General features: G+C 43.0%; 1 protein-coding gene and 1 long non-coding RNA gene across 4 annotated transcripts in view; one reads left to right on the forward strand and one right to left on the reverse strand.

Annotated features, from left to right (window-relative positions):
- The window catches only part of LOC141917808 (uncharacterized), a 730,013-nt gene that overhangs the window by 290,611 nt on the left and 420,397 nt on the right, over nucleotides 1-19,005 (forward strand). The gene's annotated exons all lie outside the window — the stretch shown is intronic.
- On the reverse strand, nucleotides 10,218-13,024 carry LOC141917698 (uncharacterized). Of its 2 annotated transcripts, none has more exons than XR_012621411.1 (3): nucleotides 12,912-13,024; nucleotides 11,515-11,651; nucleotides 10,218-11,429 (listed from the first exon to the last, which is right to left on the reverse strand). It is a non-coding gene; the product is annotated as an uncharacterized LOC141917698 (long non-coding RNA). The 2 variants fall into 2 exon arrangements; XR_012621410.1 differs by having other exon boundaries at nucleotides 10,218-11,432.

A 19,005-nucleotide genomic window follows, 5' to 3' on the forward strand; every position in this document is an offset into this window, starting at 1 on the left:
GGCCATATCAGCCATACAGAATCAATGGTCCTTTTCAGAAACCACTTCCAGCCTCCTGAGTGGAAAAATACTGTCCTGTTACTTTCAACAGAGCTTCTGCCCAAGGACAACTTGCAGGATTTTACTCAATTGCCTAAAGTTTAATACATTCAAATACATTTAAGGTATAAAAATAACAAGAGCAACCACTCACAAAGGAGCAGAAAGTGGTAATGTGGTTAGGAATTTCTGGCCTACAGGTGTTTTTTATTAAGCAGCAAATTCAGTGGTCATAAATGGCCAGCAGAAGTTCGGAATTATGCGTTGCCTCAGAGGCATTACTCATTTTATTAAAGAGCAGATATTAGTTGCACCATATTCCTCAAAGCAATACTATAACAGAGGAAAAGCTAGATCTCAGAGCTCCAGACCTTCTTTGGCCAGATGCTTAGCAACTTCACATTCACTAGGCTGTAAGTCCAACACGTTTGCTGCCTTGTCAGTACCTGTATTCGAAACAAAATAATCTATTTGACCAATGTCCTTTACCTGGCCAAGAAAGAAAAAGGCTGAGAGCTTCTTGCCATCCAGCCCCTGTGACTTTACACGTGCTGGTTTTTTAATCTCTTTTCCTGAAACAAGAGGAAATGTTCACCAGATACTTTGCTGGCAAGCTTTTTCTACCCAAAGACTCATTTTTCTTTTAGCATATCTTCTAGGGGTTATGAAGCAGACATCAGATAGCTTCCTTTAATCAACCTAGTTATGTCACAACAGAGGAAAAGCACTGTTGTTTTCTTCTGAAGAGCTGGTCAGCACTTGTATGGACTTCCTTATGCAGACTGAACGGCAGGTCTGTGCACATGCACAGTTCTCTGTCAACATGGAAAGCTCTTTCTGAAGACCTGATGTCTGATTACAAAACCAGATTTTCCTCATGCCTGCGTGCGTGCACACACACAATTTTAGAACCATTTTGCACAGCCATGCTCCTATAAATATCATTGAAATTAACTTTATTTTCCTCTGTCTTTTATTGCATTCCAATTTATGCCAGTCTGTGCAGAAAAACAAACCTTACAGAACTGTTGAAAAGTTTCCAAATTAACAGGCTCCCTGAAAAAAAAGCCCTCAGTGTTTACTGGCTTGCCATCTTCATGGGTATTTTATTCTTTATATGGCCTCCTTCCCATTTAACAATGACAACTCCTAGACAAGGTATCTTTCAGCCTGTACACTGCCTACAAAAATCTTCTTACAGGTGCTAACCATTCCTCTTCCCACATTTTTTTTTTACTAAGAGCACAGCCTTCATTTGTATTTCTGGAGCAATTACTGTCCTTATTCTCTCCTCTATAGCATCACCTTCAGCCACAGATATGGAGAGTGCTGTACTAAACCCCTTCTGGTTGTATCTTTGGCAAAACTACTCAATAGAGTCAACTAAATTGTGCCTGAAGAATAAAAGTTGTGCCTATAGAAATAGCTCAGCCCAAGGGCTGTGTGCCATTCAGCACACATTTTAAGGGCATAAGTGAAATTGAAGTGATACATTAATTTTGTACCTGCCTTCTGCACTGACTTGATTTTTTTTCTTATGCTGTGATATGCTTAGGAGACTCCAAAATTATTTTATTTAAGTGATTAATTATTCTTTGTTTAGAGCAGTGTAAATAAGAGTAGACTGTAGCAAATTTTGGAGGTTTGAAAACTTTGAAAAGAGAGGTTTGAAAAAGTGTAGCTGAGGCTTCCTGAAAAGAAGTTGGTCCAAACTGTACCCAGTAATGCTTCACCGTTGTATTGAGGGTACAAAGAGCCAGAGTCCTTATTCAGTAAGATGTACTGGAACTGGAAAAAGATTGCTTTGCTAGTTAATACCTGTGCAGCAGGAGAAGCCATGATGGAACAGGAGGAGCCATTTCCTTCTTCCAGTGTTTCTCAGAGTTTTTAATCCATTTTCACTTACCCTGTTTTTGCTCCGGATCCAACCTTTCTCATACATGTGCATAAGTTTTTCCTATGTAGTGCCTGATGTACTTTGGTCTAGATTCTGCTTTCTATTCAATTCAGATAGATTTAGCTTGCTTTGTAATGCATGGAGTACTCAGTTTTCCATGGCTGTAACTGAGCTGAATGGTCCCATTATGTATACAAATTAATTTTGATAACATTCAGTGGTTTAGAGGATGGGTGTTATCAAAGGTTATTTGTACATGGACTTGTGTAGACAGGCAGGACCACCTCTGGCTATCATCCAGGTTAGCCAAGCAGAAGGCAGCTCTGACCTGAAAGCCAGATAGACCATTTGGTCTGGTCTTGAGCTAACAACGTCTGTCTTTTCTCAGGGAGTGTGTTAGTTCAGGGGTGGTACTCCATTATCATTACTGTATAGCTTCCACACTGGTGTTGACTCAGATCTTGAGAGTTTTGAGTGTATCTGAAGAGCTCAAGTCTGCCTTTGCCTGCTTGTATATAGGATTTTCCCCAGAACAGTTAAAATTTGAACCCTGCCTGGATAAGAATGGCACCACCTTTAGCCAACAACTTAGCTTGTTCTGTAAATCCAGGGTCTTATTTATGTGTTGTTCAAATGTATTGACTAAAATATTTTCTCATTTGCAGTATTAGTAGTTAAGACACCGCAGTTAACTGAGTTCACTGCATTTTATTTACCAATCGCACTTCTCTAAACCTACCTCTGAATTTTTTAATTAACACCTCTGAGGGGATCCTCTGAAGATAGCAGGTTTATCCATCTTTCAGTAGATTACCTATTTGGATCAGATTTCCAGTAATGATACATGAGAAGAAAAAAATGCAAATTTATTACTAAGCCACTCTACAACAAAAGCTTTCACTGTTGTAAGATGCCTGATGGGGCAACTGTTTCTTTACAACTGATGAATCACATAATTCTTGGACCACTAACAGGGACCAGTCCTGCAAAGTTTTCATCAAGGAAGCAGTGAACCATTTACCTCAAAATACTACCGTGAATCTTCTGCTTTACAATATTTCTATATGAATAAAAGCCTGTGATGGATGCGCCTATGGCAGCAAAAAGCTACCTGACCAATACAGTGTTAGAAAATCTGTGAAACTGATGCCAGTAAACCTTGTAAAGAGCAGAAGAAGTCTAAATTTTTTTTTATTTTCAGGACTACGAAAAGAAAATCCTATTAGTTGTAAATTGAAGCTGTATGGTATAATAATTTTTGGAAGGCAGTGAATAATTTCACTACCACCTTTGGGATTTTCCAGGGTAGCACCGCTTTTAAAGCTGAAAGTTTCCTTAATCTGTTGCCATATGTTTTTTTATCTTTGTAACCTCTCATCTCAAGCAGCCTGTGGGTTTGAACCCTTGACTATCCCACTAAACTTAATTTCATCTTGAAATTCAGAGAATCAAGGGTATATAGTTATATATTAAGTGTGAATTTAACTTTTCTTTCCCTCATAGGCTTTTTCCTAACAGCATACAATTCCTTTAAAACTATTAATCAGACAGCTGATGAGTTCTTTTGCTGTTTTGTTTTAGTTTTTTTTTTTTAAATTATGCATTGGCTACAGTCACGTAATCTCTTCAGATTTTGCCTGCACTTCAGAAATGCCTGGGTCCATCTCACAAAATATTAGGCATTTAACAGAGATATCTACATTGGAGGCCTTACTTAGCAATGAAGAGAGACAGGCACTTCAGGAAGGCAGTTTAGCATTTTGTTCGCCTGTGATTTGTTGTGACTGAATGACTAGTAGAATATGCCACATGATATTATTTCTGTTCCTTCATTGGATGGCTTGCAAGAATATCTGGTATTGATACTTAACACATAAAAGCAGTGCATATGATTTTCAAAAGTACTGTCTTTGTGTTGCCTTTATTCTGTTCTTCTTAAATCAGTGAGATTGCTGTTGTCATTGGTTTTAAATAGCTGGGCCCAAAATGACTGTTTTTGAAAACCCAAGCTGTAAAAATGAGCATTTTGCAAAGATCAGTATGTGTAAATTTGAAATGGATTGTGTGATCATTTGTGCTAGTGAAACAGACTTGCTTGTCTACATATACCAAATGAACAAGAACATAACTGAACCAAGTTCGTTTAGAGTTGAGGGTTGGTCTCATAACTAAGGCACCTGACTTGGTTTGGGAAATGAATGAAAGACATTGCTGAAAAATTATATAATCTCTTTGCTGCAAGATCCCTGCTTGTGAATGAAATTAATAATGCTTCCCTACCTTATAATAATTTATTGTTATGATACATCTTATAATTAACTATGGTGATATGGATGTAGAAGTAGTTATGTTTTATCAAAGATTCAAGAAAGTTTAGTTGTAGTGTTCATTCAATTCTGGTTGTAAAACAGAATGAAAAGGAATGGAAAGTACAAGGCATGAAGTGTTTTTCTGCTTCAGGAAGAATGCAGGCAGTGAATTAAATAAGGGCTACCACTCAGCTTTCTGGTAACTTTACTACATTGATAACATCTGCCAAATTGCACTGAAAAGGTCCCATCTGTTTATCTGGGAGCAGGATATGTTTTGTAATTGATTGAAAAGAATGGCATAGGCCAAGCGGCAATGCAATAAGGCTGCCCTAAGCAAAGCCAATGCAGAAGTAAGCACAATTTCAGGAAGCTCTGTCTGGAACGAGCAATCTTGGTGAACCCATGTGTACAGGGTTTGAAGTCTTTGAGGAAATTCTGGATCTTTATTGCTCAGGAAGCAAACAGATTAAGACTGAAAGCTCCCAGTTTGAGCCAGACCTGGCAGCCGGGTTCCTTCATTGGTAAAACCACTGTGAGCACTTTCAAGTCTGGAATGGAGTTGACACTTCAAAGCCGGGTTGGATCAGCTGCCTGGGGCATTCAGACTTTATCTCTGGCTACAGCCTGCCAAGGTAGATGTGCCCCTTTGAGGCAATGGATATCACAGGGCTAAGGCGCAGTGTGAGACGACTGGAGAAAGGGCACCCTCACTAAAGAGGGGTGGAACAACCCTCCACAATGATCATATTAATCCAGGCTGATGAAGCTAATCCAGAGTTTCACCATCTTCCTTTCTTATCACAACTGTGGTGAGGCTTGTAATAATCAACTTTACACACTTTTTTTTGGAAAAGTTAACTCAATATAACCCTCTTAAAGAAGAAGTGATCCAAAATAACTCTCTTAGAGCTACTGTGGGGAGGTGAAAAGCATTACTGCTACAATAACACCACTGTTAAATGTTTCTGCTTATCTGAGTGATGATAGGATAGTTATAAGAGTTTTTTGTGTAGTCTCTCATTCTTCCAGGGACTCCCATCTTCTAATATAGCTTCTTCCCTCATCTAGCAGCAGTCATGAGCAATTTACTATAATGATGAATGTGTTCACAGTAAAAAATGGCATTATAAAAACTGACTGTAATCAGGGTTAAAAGCATCTGTTGTGGTGCTGAACATTTGTTCATGGTCAGTTCTTTACAAAGCAGTATTTTTCATTTTACAAGCAGAAAGATGATTTTTATAATGTCTTCTCTCCCCCAGTACTCCCTGAGGGCTGAAAAATAAAATTTTTACTGTTTAGTGTTCCTGACATAACTGTGAGGCATCAGGTTTCTGCAGAGCAGACAATTTTGTCAGCAATGCATGAGGCAAAGTAGCACCCAAGCCATTCTTTCAAGTTTTTATTTGGTCATAATGCCAACAGGTCAATGGACCTGTTTTTGTCATTAGTGGGAATAAATAGGAACTTTTTTTATCCTTGGCCTGAGCATGTTTCATAATCAAATATTCCTTTAAAGCTGGGAAATTACTTTAACATCAGAAAAAAGAAAAAGAAAGAATTTATCTCTTAGGTACTGCCATATGTCTTTCCAGGTGGAGATACAACAGGGTGCAGTAAGACAATGATTGCTTGGCTGCTGGAAAGCATATGGTGCAATAATATTCCAGCTCTGAGTGTGAATTTTCCTTCTCTTGTCTTTTCTGGCAAGTATGATTGTTCTAATATATATTCAACTATTTTGTTTGTGCCTAGGAATACAGTGCTCCTCCATCTTCAAAACAGGTCCCACTTCAGAGGAAACCCCAGAAGAAACAGAGAAGAGGTATGAAAAATTTCCTCACTAATTGTCTGAACCATCTTTATAATGTAGAAGAGGTTACAGAGGCTTGGATTTCAATTGCCTTAATGGAGATTTTAGGATGCTAGAATTCCAGGAGAAGGAAACTCTCCCCATCTTGAAGCAGTAGCTGCTCCAAAGGAAAACAGTGCTGGTCCTCAGCCAATTTTTGTGCCCCTGAAGTAATGCTAAAGCTGCAGTTGGCTTGGTCTTCCTTCCTAGCCTTGGAGGTAACTGCATGGAAAGTACTGCATTTCAGAATTTATTATTTATTGTTTAACTTTCTCAGTGCACTCTTCAGGGCATGATGCTGCAGAAGTGTTAGTAAAACCTGAAATCCTGCTCTCCTGTGCTTGGCCATGCATGTCTAGGACTACACAGTGAGCTTCACATCTCCAGGGCCTTCATTTGTGTGGAATCCAGTGAAATGCTTCAGATACATGTGTAATCAGAGATTATAGCAAAAAGTAGAAGTAGTTATATTTGTTTCAGTATCATCTTTCAGTATCAGGTCATCGTATAATACAGTTTCTGAGTGAGTCTGTCACTTGCATCTTCTGAGGAAAAAGGCATAAATCTCTGGCAATTGGCAGTTTTGAAATAAGAAGCCCATGCAGGGAAGTTTGTCTGTAATCATAAGCAGTTTAATGGCTGGCTTCTATTCTGAAGCTGGAGGGTGTTTTATGTCTCTGAAAACATATAAATATTATCTCTAGAGCTATTATCTCTAATGTAACTGTGGGTATTTGCATTGTCCAATCCTTTTTAAAAATCCTATTAGGCTTTTGACCTCTATGATTTCTGTCTGCACAAAATCCCTTAGAGCAAAATTAACCCCTTACAAAGTTCCCTGCACATATACCATTGAGGGTATTTCTACACCACAGGCTTTCTGCATTGTGGTGTCCAAACGGTTATCAATCTGAAGCTGTGAGCTGTGTTTGCCAGCGTGGATGAAAGGAAGTTGTGGATGCATATTTGAGCAAGGCTGCAATCTGCTAGCTTTGCAGTGTGGTTGTAGTACAGTTGTAAGTAACAGGGCTGAAATAATGAGTTGTTCACTACGTTCCTAAAACTAGCTGTGCCTCTATCTCTCTTCTTCCTTTCCTTTTCCTGCCTTCCTTGCCTTGCCTTATCTCCTTCTTGCCTGTTGTCCCCAGAAGCTGAAAATGCAAAGTAATGTAAGCTAACTCAAACTCATGCACAGTAGATGAAAAACAAATATTGCAGATTCTGTTATAAAGTGGAATCTGAGTTGTGCTTCCAGGCAGTGACTTGTGAGCATCACCCGATGTGACAACCAGAGCAAAAGAAGGTAGCAAGGTTTTCTAGTGGTAACTGTGGACACTGCTATGTTGATAACAATATCCCTTGGAAGCAGTAGGACCTCATCTTGTCCCTGCTCATAAGCGCCAGATCTCTTCAGTAGCCTGTGCATACACCTTTACAGCATTTTTAACATTGATGTCTTTTAACCTGCTTTGCTTCTTTGAGGGATATTTCTCTGTGAATTATCACTCTTGAGATACTTAGTCTGGATTTGCCATTTCTCCTTGATCCTCGGGATCTGATAAAAACATTGTTCTCCCTTTCCTTTTTACTGCCTTTTCTGTGGGAGGAAACAAAATTCTGAAAAACTCAGAAATGTCACCTTAAGGAGTTTATAATCCTTTCTGTCCATCTCCTGCCGACCCACTCTTATCTGGTGGTGGTGATGGTGGTTTCAGCATTTAACTTGAAATTATGCAGGAAATAAGTCTTCTGCCCCTTTTTTTGCTTTTCAGCAGTCATACCTATAAAAAGTAGCATTGATTTAGAATTTTAGATTTAGAATCTTGTTCACCTTTTAAGAGAAATAAACCTCTTCAGAGACAGTCTAAATGCTTCTTTTAGATATAAAAATAAAGTTTGACAGTAGAAATGCTCCTTAGAGAAGTTTTATTGACTCCAGGGGATTTCAGTGCCACTGGAGCAACTGAAAGAGCTATTTCCAGCAAAGGCAAGGATTTGCTCAAGAAAGGATTGGCTCAGGGAAGAGACTTCCCCCAACACAAACAGCTGTTTCTTGTCACATAAGAGAGAAAAGCTGCAAAAGAAATAGAACATAAAATACAGAGTGAATAAAATTTCTGCTCCCTGCAAACATCCCTTACAAAGTCTTGAGCATAGGAGAGCTTTCCAGCTCATGATGTAAGAGCCAAGGCAGGGTGTGGGTTTCATGGGCTGGGCTGAAATTTGACAGCAGGAGGAAATTGAAACTCAGCATTGGTGGAAGCTGGCTGTGATGCAGAGGTGAAGGCTGGAGCTGGCTTGACGCTTAGGGGAGGTAGAAGAGGGGGACAGCCCGCAATTCAAAGACTGAAAGAAGCAGGAGTCCATGAGTGCAGTGGAGGAGAAACAGAGAGAAAGGGGCAATCTGACATAATAGGAGGGCAACCACAGCACATGTAGAAGGTAAATAAGTAATTACAGTAAAATAAGGGACAATTTGATTGGAAAATGTGTGGTTGCTGCTGCTCTCCTGGTCTGGCTGGATTTCTTGAAGATGGTATGTGCTGTTCTCTTTACAGCACTTTTCCGATACGTTCGTGCAAACCTTTACAGGAAATCCAGCTCCATATATTTGGATAGAGTTTTATATCTGCATTAATCTAAAAGCTTTGTTAAAAATTGTGAATCAACTCCAAACATAAAAGAATTAGTTTTCAAATGGTGATTTTCTTTTTAAAGTCAAATACATTTGTATGGAAGAAAATGAGAGTTCAGAGACAGACATGGCTGTGAGAGACAACTTGTAACTCCCCAAAACAGGGCCTGAGAGCAACAGGCCTGCGAGAAAAAACAGCCTGAGAGAAATAAGGGATGGAGGGGAGCAGAGTCCCTCTGAGCTGAGGAATGTCTCAAACACTCGCAAGTAACGAAACTATAGTCACGGGGTGGATAGTGTGGAGTTTGGAGCTGATAAGGCTGCCTGGATAGCACAGGATGTGCTCAAGGAGGGAACCCTGTGAAGGCAGGATGGTTCTGCTCTGGTGCATCTTGTAAAGTTTCAAGTGCCATTGTAGCAGCTGAAATACCAAGTCAGAGTGCTCTCTTTTTTTTTCTGCAGGGCAGGGGCCGTTTATTCTTACAATAGTACATACTTATGCTCTCGCCAAAGCTCTTACTTCATAATTAGCAAATCAGCAATTAGACAGCTATCAACCTTTTCTCCTATCAGCATAAGACCACTCTCACACGCGCTGTGCAGACCAATCAACTTCTTGTTCACGCGCTGTTCACGCAGTGGTAACTTCTCACAGTTCAGTACTTTTCCACAGTTCAGTGTTGCAGCTGTCCCTTGTTTTTCCCTGCCACCTTGGCACAACTCAGCAGTTTCTTATCTTTCTTCCAAGGCCTGTTTTTCATCAAAGGCCTGTTTCTCATCAAAGCCTTACTGCTTCTCAGGGGCTCTGCAGAGCTGACAGGCCGATGTCAATTTGCTCTCTCCCACATCTCCCCCTTCTTTGTTTTACAGCTGCACCTTCAAGACTTGTTTCAAAGCTTTATCAATTAAGGTTTAGACAAACTTCAAAAAACACAGTATACATAAAATAATTCTACAGAAGGCTAAAACCAATAGAGCAGTCACAGTTACTAGTTGAAAAGAGTAGGCTGGTTTCACTGCCAATAAATAAAGCATATGACTAAGTATTACAAAATAAGGAAGATACAGAATAGCACACTTACTTAATGGGGTACTAATATTCAGATCTGCAATTGCTGGGGAACCCTGGATGCAGCGAGAATTTAGAGTGCCCTTCCTCGCAAACCGGAAATCCTACGCGATGCGTCCATCCGTAGGTGAGGCATCCAACATCGCTGCAAGCAGGTCCAGCCTCTAAATCAGCAGGCCAAAATAACTGGCAATTTTCTTTGAGCGGAAACATCTGATTTCATCCTCCTGTTGGGTTCCACCCAGAGCCTGGCCACCACTCAAGGGGGAAAACCAAGGGAGATTCTAATAAGGTTAAACACTTGAGTTCTTAATTCTTAATATTGCTAAACAGAAAATTGTCTAAGCTACATCTTTCACTAGTAACTAATAAACCTATATATTTCGTTAATGATCAAATACTCATTAGTTGAGGGGTCTGTGGCATCGGGTTGGAGGGTTGCTCCTTCCAGCTCACGATATGGCTTGACTTTCTTTGCCGGTATCCACCGAGGACCTGTGGGTGATAAAACACAAACATACCCCCTCCCCCATACCAACAGATTCACTCTCCAGGTCGGGTCTCCTTCAAGATCCTTATACAAGACCCATAGTTTAATTGCAGAGTCTGTTGTAGTAGTAAAATGACGTTCTGCTGCTGTCAAAGCAGAATGATTTCTGTTTAAGAAATTAAGAGCATATAAAGCCATTGCCAGTTGATTATGTGGTGTGTCCAGAGAATTCCCCCTTCTTTGTTTTAAAATCAAGGCCTTTAGTGTAGTGACCATCAGAAAGATTTAAAGTTAGTCCTTTTAGAATATCTATACCTATTATATATTCAGAAACAGGGGGAAACATGACTGAATACAATTGTCCAGGGAGGTCTTGTATTTCCCTTTCTATTTGTGTTTGTACAGCTTTCCCTGGAGTTCCCATATATTAAGGAAGCCTCTGCTTCAACATCAATCAGAGCATTTACAGTTTGTGCAGACCATAATACTGATTCACCTCCCTTGCCTCCTGCAAAGGGTACAAGTTAGACCCAAACATTTGTTTTTGGTTGTGGTAGCACCCAGACTGTAGAGGTGATACTTCTGAGGAGGGCAATAAAAACGGTCGCACATTTCGTGCTGGTATCCATTGCGGACCACGAGCTGTAGAGACACAAGCATACCCACGTCCCCAAGTAACAAGGTCCCATGGGCCTTCCCACTTGCGGGAGATAAGATCCCGCACTAGGACTTTGGCACGAGGAACAGATACTTCGGTCGAGCTCTGTAACGACAAAAAATGTGTTAATATCACAGGGTTATTGGAATATTGTGGGATGGTAAGATGATTCAAAGTATATATTGCTTTAGCAAGACGGCTGTGTGGCATCTCTCCTTGCATTCCCCCTCTTTGTTTTTCAAGCAGTCGCTTGAGAGTAGCATGGGTACGTTCGACAATGGCTTGTCCTGGGGGGGAATGAGGAATGCCGGTTACCTGAGATACACCCCATTGGTGTAAAAACGCATGGGTGCTGGCTGCCACATATCCTGGACCGTTGTGTTTTAATGCAGTGAGGGATGCCTAAAGCTGCAAAGGTAGATCTCCAGTGCGAGGTAACATCTCGACTTTTCTCTCCTGAATGGGCGGTGGCCCATACTGCTGTGGAAAAGGTGTCAACAGAAACATGTACATATTTCAAGCGCCCAAATTCAGGTATATGAGTAACATCTGTTTGCCACACCTGAAGGCTCTGTAGACCTCTAGGGTTAACTCCTAGCTGAGGCACGGATACGTGTTGTTGGCAGTCTGGACACGAAGCTATAATGTCTTTGGCAACAGAAGGAGTCAATTCAAACTGTCGTTGTAATGCTCTGGCACCTTGGTGGAAAAAAGCATGAGAAGTCACAGCTGCGTCAGCAACAACATTCAAAACAGCTTTTGCCTCTGGGGACAGTTGTTGAGCTGAAAGTAGGTCTGAGTCTCCCTTTAAAAGGTGAAACAGTGGAGCCAAAAGGGAATTTGTAATGCCCAGCAAGGGCCGTAACCAATCGATTGTACCCAATAATTTCTGCACATCATTCAAAGTTTTTACTTCATCATTAATTTGAATTGGTTGTGGCTGGATAGTGTGATCTAATATTTTCACCCCTAGATATCTCCAGGGCGGCAGTGTTTGAACCTTTTCAGGGGCAATGTGCAAACCATATATTTCCAGCGCCTGTCATAAAACTGGCATCACTTCCTGCAAATGCATTTTTGTTGGTGCAGCTGTTAAGATGTCATCCATATAATGATAACAATATACATTAGGGAACTGTTTCCTAACTGTTGAAAGAGCTAAGGCAACATACCGCTGGCAAATGGTTGGACTGTTTTTCATGCCCTGGGGCAAGACCGTCCAATGATATCTTTTACAGGGTTCTTGATTGTTTACTGTTGGAACTGTAAAAGCGAATTTCAGGGCATCATCAGGATGCAACGGGATCGTAAAAAAACAATCTTTCAGGTCAATTACACATATGTCCCATTCTCTTGGTATCATTGTTGGTGAGGGCATCCCAGGTTGTAAGGCGCCCATACTTTCCATCACTGCATTGACTTGCCTGAGGTCATGCAGCAGCCTCCATTTGCCAGATTTCTTTTTTCATTACAAAAACAAGTGTATTCCAAGGACTATTAGAAGGTTCAATGTGGCCTTGGTCTAGTTGCTCTTGTACTAAGGACTGCAGGGCACATAGCTTTTCTTGGGACAGGGGCCACTGATCAACCCAAACAGGGGTAGTTGTCAACCATTTCAAGGGAATGGTTGGTCTCTTTGTGCCCTCTGTGACAGTGGCCCCTATGAAAAACCCACTGGCTGTGAACTGATAGTCATGCCCCACATTCCCAGTACATCTCGTCCCCATAGATTTAGAGGAACTGCCACTACATAGGGCCGTACTGTGGCCACTTGTCCTTCTGGGTTAACAATTTGAACTGGCATAGTACTCTGACGAGTGGTCGTGGCTCCTCCTATTCCTGCTAATGCTGCCCCAATATTTATCGTTGGCCAATTTTTGGGCCAATCTCGGGATGATATAATAGTGATGTCAGCTCCTGTATCTATCATCCCCTTGATCCGCACATCTTTTGGAGTACCTTTGGATAACGAAACGATACATGTCATAATAGGACGTGAAGATCCGATGTTCTGCGTCCAATAGATCTGCGGAGTACCTCTGGAGCCAAAACCCTCCCCTGGTCCGTTGTTCCGTGCCCAGGGCCTGTGAAACAAATGGTACAAGTTGAGCAATAGGACAATTAGCAGGAACAGTTACTGGTGGAGATGGCGTCCACATCATAGCACAAATTTGACCCTCATAATCTGCATCAATTATTCCTGGGAGAACAAACAATCCTTGTAAAGTAGTACTAGAACGTCCTAACAACAAGGCACTTAATCCATTCCCTAAAGGGCCATACGCCAGGAGAGGCACTTTGTGAACTTCCTCATCAGAAAAAGTCACTGACGTGGCTGTGACGACATCCACTCCGGCACTTCCTGAGGTTTTTGCTGTGAGTCCGCCACATAGGCCTGAAATGGATTCCGAGGAGTTATTTGTGTCGCAGCACGGCCCCCCCTCGCACTCCGCCCTCCGTTTCCCTGATTATGGCGGAGTATCAGGGGCTGCCCTTGCGCATTAAATTTCAAGCAACAGTCCTTGGCATAGTGCCCTGTTTTTTTACACCTTGCTCAGAGTATATTTGCAGCAGGCGTATTGTTAACATGCTCTTTTCTTGGACAGTTCTTTTAAAGATGTCCTGTTTGGCCACAGCCATAGTGAGGTCGATCCCCCCTTACTGCGACAGCAACTGTTTTTGCCAGTGTCTCCATTTGATGTATTGCTGTCCCAACCTTACTGCAGGCATCTATCATTTCTACCAGTGAGGGATTAGCACTGGGTAATGCTGCAATTACACGTCTGCAATCCTCATTAGCATTGTCTCGTGCAAGCTGTAGAATTAGAGCCTCTTTTGCTGGTTTATTATCAACTTGCTTCTCTAATGCATCCCATAGCCTATCTAGAAATCACATATATGATTCATCTGGCTTTTGTTTGATCGTAGTCCAGGATGATTTTGGAGCCCCGGTATCTGGTAGTTGAACTAAAGCCTGAAAAGCCAGCTCTTTGGCTTGTTGTAAAATCAGTGTATGTAATTGGGCTTGCACTTGTGGGGCATTAAGAGGGTGGTCTCCTAGAAACTGTGGAAGTCCTGCCCCAAAATGAGGGTCATCCTGTGGGAATTCCAAATTGGCTAAAGCCTGCTCCTGTGCGAGCTGCCTCCATTTTGCTTCAAACACCATTAGCTGCACAGGAGTTAAACAGACCTGAGCCAAGCTCCGACAATCATGAGGTGTTAATTCACTAGTATAGATTCCTCGCAAAAGTGATTGAGCATAGGGAGAGTCTAATCCATGTTGCATACAAGTGGCTCTCAATTCCTTTACTACCTCCCAGTGGAACGGTTCCCACTCGTTATGACCACCATCCAGGTTAACAACTACCGGGTATGCATGTTTTTTCCCAGGACCCAAAGCTTGAGCAAGTTCTAAGTCTCCTTGTAGAGCATGCTCTCTTATTTTTAGCCAAAATTTATGGGGGTCAGGAGCCCCTATAGTCACTGTTACCGGTTGTATCGTAAGCAAATCATCTCTTTCGAGCCCCTTAATTGGGATTGGGGGGGTAGTAGGTGGTGGTCAATCAACAGGTCCCCCCTCCGAGTCATCAGATAAATCTATTAGTAAATGTCTCGATGCTTTGTGACGTGCCAGCGACTCGGGAGAGTCCCCATCAGAGTCCTCATCGGCAGGTAGTAGACACATGGAAGGGGTCCGCGGCCTTACTGGGGGTGTCTCAACCACAACTAAATGATCCTTCCAAAAATCGGATCCAGTAAGTGACGTGACATTGGCTGCAGCTGCCACGGCAGTCCGATCACTTTTTAACTGTTTCAGGGATTCATGTATTTGTTGCCATGTAGTGAAAGATGATGCAGTGATGGTATCCCCCCTTGTGGCCGCCTCAAATAAGGTGTTCCCTGCCTCTCTCCATGTTTCAAGATTAAAAGCAGAGAGTGCATCAGGAGGGACCCCATTCCTTTTACACCAAATAAGCAAAGTCCGTATCACCTTTTCCTCATATTTGATTCCCCACTTCTCCAGAATTGTTGTCAAAATATGTAAAATAGATTTTTCCTCCGCAGAAATTTGTGCCCCCATGTTAGCCCGAGCTGCTCACCTTCTCTCCAGGTGACTTCAGTTACTTGTCCAGACTAGTCGGCTCACCTCCGCCAATCGTAAAGTTCATCTGGGCTCCGCTACCACTGCTTGGCTTCCGCGGTCCTCGCTCTGTCCCAAATCGAGATGGGATTCGCATGGCGGGTTGGAATTCGCACGTCGGGGTCACCAGTTGTAGCGGCCAAAATAACGAGTCAGAGTGTTCTCTTTTTTTTTTTTTTTTTTTTCTGCAGGGCAAGGGCCGTTTATTCTTACAATAGTACATACTTATGCTCTCACCAAAGCTCTTACTTCATAATTAGCAAATCAGCAATTAGACAGCTATCAACCTTTTCTCCTATCAGCATAAGACCACTCTAACACAGGCTGTGCAGACCAATCAACTTCTTGTTCATGCGCTGTTCACGCGGCGGTAACTTCTCACAGTTCAGTAGTTTTCTACAGTTCAATGTTGCAGCTATCCGTTGTTTTTCCCTGCCACCTTGGCACAGCTCAGCAGTTTCTTATCTTTCTTCCAAGGCCTGTTTTTCATCAAAGGCCTGTTTCTCATAAAAGCCCTACTGCTTCTCAGGGGCTGCGCTGACAGGCCGATGCCTCTCCTACATAGGCTCACAGTCTTCACCTTGTACTTTTCCTCGGAGCATGCACAGATTCTCTCAGCCAATTTCTTGAATAACAAGAGTGGTTCCAGCCGGTTTACCACCTCTGTCTTATCTAAAAGCACTAGCGTATTAGTTTCTAATGTCCATATATAGTCTACAAAGACTCAACTTGTTAGAACCCATCTGCTTTCCAAGGACATGTCTCTTATTTTTGCCAAACATAGTAATTCTTGGAAAGTTTCCACAGAAAACTGCTTTGTTTTGATGAACACAGTAGCCCTTGGTAAGCTTCCACAGAACAGTAAGGGCAAGCAGGATTATTAAGCAATATTCAGAAATCATTATAAGTTGCTATAAGTAAATAAGTTGCAAAGCAGGTGATCATTTTCTTGTATCAGTATCCTGGGCTCCATCAAGAGAAGCATGACCAGCAGATCGAGGGAGGTGATTCTGCCCCTCTACTGAAACAAAGAGCTTCAATCAACAGTCAGAATTGAGTATAACTGTTAAGCAGGTATTCTTTATTCGCAGCTCTGGGCAGCACTGGGGATCGCTCCACCACAAGTGCCACATGTACTAATAATTGGAGGATGACTAGGGCACAGCGATCACGAAATAATAGAGTTCTCTATTCTTAGAGAGGCCAGTAGAGGGCTAGGCAGAATTGACATCCTGGACTTCCAAAGGGCTGACTTTGTCTTGTTTAGGCACCTGCTTGAAAAGATCCCTTGGGAGATGATCCTGAAGGATATAGGGGTCCAGGAAGGCTGGGCGCTCTTTAACAAGGAAGTCTTAATGGCTCAGGAGCAGGCTGTCCCCAGGTGCTGTAAGAGAAGCCGGCGACAGAGAAGACCACCCTGGCTAAACAGGGACCTTTGGCTGCAACTCGGGGAGAAAAGGAGATTTACAGACTTTGGAAGAAGGGGCTAGCCACTCACAGTGATTACAAAGAGGCTGTGAGGCTATGCAGGGTGGAAATCAGGAGGTCTAAAGCCCAGCTGGAAATTAATCTGGCTTCAGCAATCAAGAACTACAAGAAATGTTTCTACAAGTATGTCAGTAGCAAAAGAAAGACCAGGGAGAGTCTCCATCACCTGCTAGACGCAGGAGGAAACATGGTAACAAGTGATGAAGAGAAGGCTGAGGTCCTTAATGCCTTCTTTGCCTCAGTCTTTAATAACAAGACTAGTTGTACTGAGGGAATCCAGCCTCCTCAGCCAGAAGACAGAGACTGGGAGAATGACCCCCCCGCAATCCAGGAGGAGATAGTCAGTGACCTGCTGCATCCCATAGACATACACAAGTCTATGGGACCGGATGGGATACACCCGAGGGTGCTGAAGGAGCTGGCTGGGGTGCTCGCCAAGCTGCTTTCCAGCATTTACCAGCAGTCCTGGCTGACCGGGGAGGTCCCGACAGATTGGAAATTGGCCAATGTGACGCCCATCTATAAGAAGGGTCGGAAGGATGATCCAGGAAATCACAGGCCTGTCAGCTTGACTTCGGTGCCCGGGAAGCTGATGGAGCAGCTCATCCTGAGCACCATCACACAACACATGTGGGACACCCAGATGATCAGGCCCAGTCAGCATGGGTTTATGAAAGGCAGGTCCTGCTTGACAAACCTGATCTCCTTCTACGACAGGGCGACCTGCTTATTGGATGAGGGAAAGGCTGTGGATGTTGTCTACCTTGACTTCAGTAAGGCCTTTGACACTGTTTCCCACAGCATTCTCCTGGCAAAACTGGCTGCTCGTGGCTTGGATGGGCACACGCTTCGCTGGGTAAAAAACTGGCTGGATGGCCGGGCCCAAAGAGTTGTGGTGAACGGAGTTAAATCCAGTTGGCGGCCAGTCATGAGTGGTGTCCCCCAGGGCTCGGTTTTGGGGCCACTCCTGTTTAACATCTTTATCGATGATCTAGACGAGGGGATCGAGTGCACCCTCAGTAAGTTTGCAGATGACACCAAGTTGGGTGGGAGTGTTGATCTGCTCGAGGGTAGGGAGGCTCTGCAGAGAGATCTGGACAGGCTGGAGCAATGGGATGAGGCCAACTGTAGGAGTTTCAATAAGGCCAAATGCCGGGTGCTGCACTTGGGCCACAACAACCCCCAGCAGCGCTACAGGCTTGGGGAGGAGTGGCTGGAGAGCTGCCAGTCAGAGAGGGACCTGGGGGTCTTGATTGACAGCCGGCTGAACATGAGCCAGCAGTGTGCCCAGGTGGCCAAGGCGGCCAATGGCATCCTGGCTTGTATCAGAAATAGCGTGGCCAGCAGGGATAGGGAAGTGATCTTCCCCCTGTACTCGGCACTGGTGAGGCCACACCTCGATGACTGTGTTGAGTTTTGGGCCCCTCACTACAAAAAGGACATTGAATTGCTTGAGTGTGTCCAAAGAAGGGCAACGAAGCTGGTGCAGGGTCTGGAGCACATGTCGTACGAGGAGCATCTGAGGGAACTGGGGTTGTTTAGTCTGGAGAAGAGGAGGCTGAGGGGAGACCTCATCGCCCTCTACAACTACCTGAAAGGAGGTTGCAGAGAGCTGGGGATGAGTCTCTTTAACCAAGTAACAAGCAATAGAACAAGAGGGAATGGCCTCAAGTTGCACCAGGGAAGGTTTAGACTAGATATTAGGAAGTATTTCTTTGCATAATGGGTTGTCAGGCGTTGGAATGGGCTGCCCAGGGAGGTGGTGGAGTCCCCATCCCTGGAGGTGTTTAAGAGTAGGGTTGACATAGCACTTAGGGATATGTTGTAGTTGAGAACTGTCAGTTCTAGGTTAACGGTTGGACTAGATGATCTGCAACATCCTTTCCAACCTAGATGATTCTGTGATTCTGTGAAAACACTCTATTATACACAAAAAGCATACATATGCAATGCTTTTCTTAGAAAAGGCAGTCTTATGCTAATGGGTTCTTAGAATTCATTTACAGAGCCTGAGCATGCGTAGTAAAAATAGAGTGAGGGTCTGCTCCCTGCCTTAGGGGTCCCCACAGCCTTTCTCACACTGTCCGTTAGTGAACTTTAGGTTTCTCATGTCCATAAATGGTCATAGAGTTACTTCATCCATCCTTCAGCTCCTGTTTGTTCCAAGGTTAGTTTAGATCAGCTTTCAGTCACTTATCTTGACACTGGTGTCTTCTTAGGCGCTTGTTTTCTTTAGGTTCCTGCTATTAGGGATGTACTCAGGGAATTTTTTCAGACTGTCCCAGGTCTGTCTTATCTTTACTAGGCAAGGAGTTAAAGGTTTCAAAACATCTTACAAGTGGGTAACTGGGTAATGACTACAGAGGGCAGTTAGGAAAAAGTATAAATGAAATTATATACATTACAGTAAAATACAGGAAAAAT

The sequence above is a fragment of the Strix aluco genome, chromosome W (assembly GCF_031877795.1).
Source record: "Strix aluco isolate bStrAlu1 chromosome W, bStrAlu1.hap1, whole genome shotgun sequence".
NCBI lineage: Eukaryota > Metazoa > Chordata > Aves > Strigiformes > Strigidae > Strix > Strix aluco.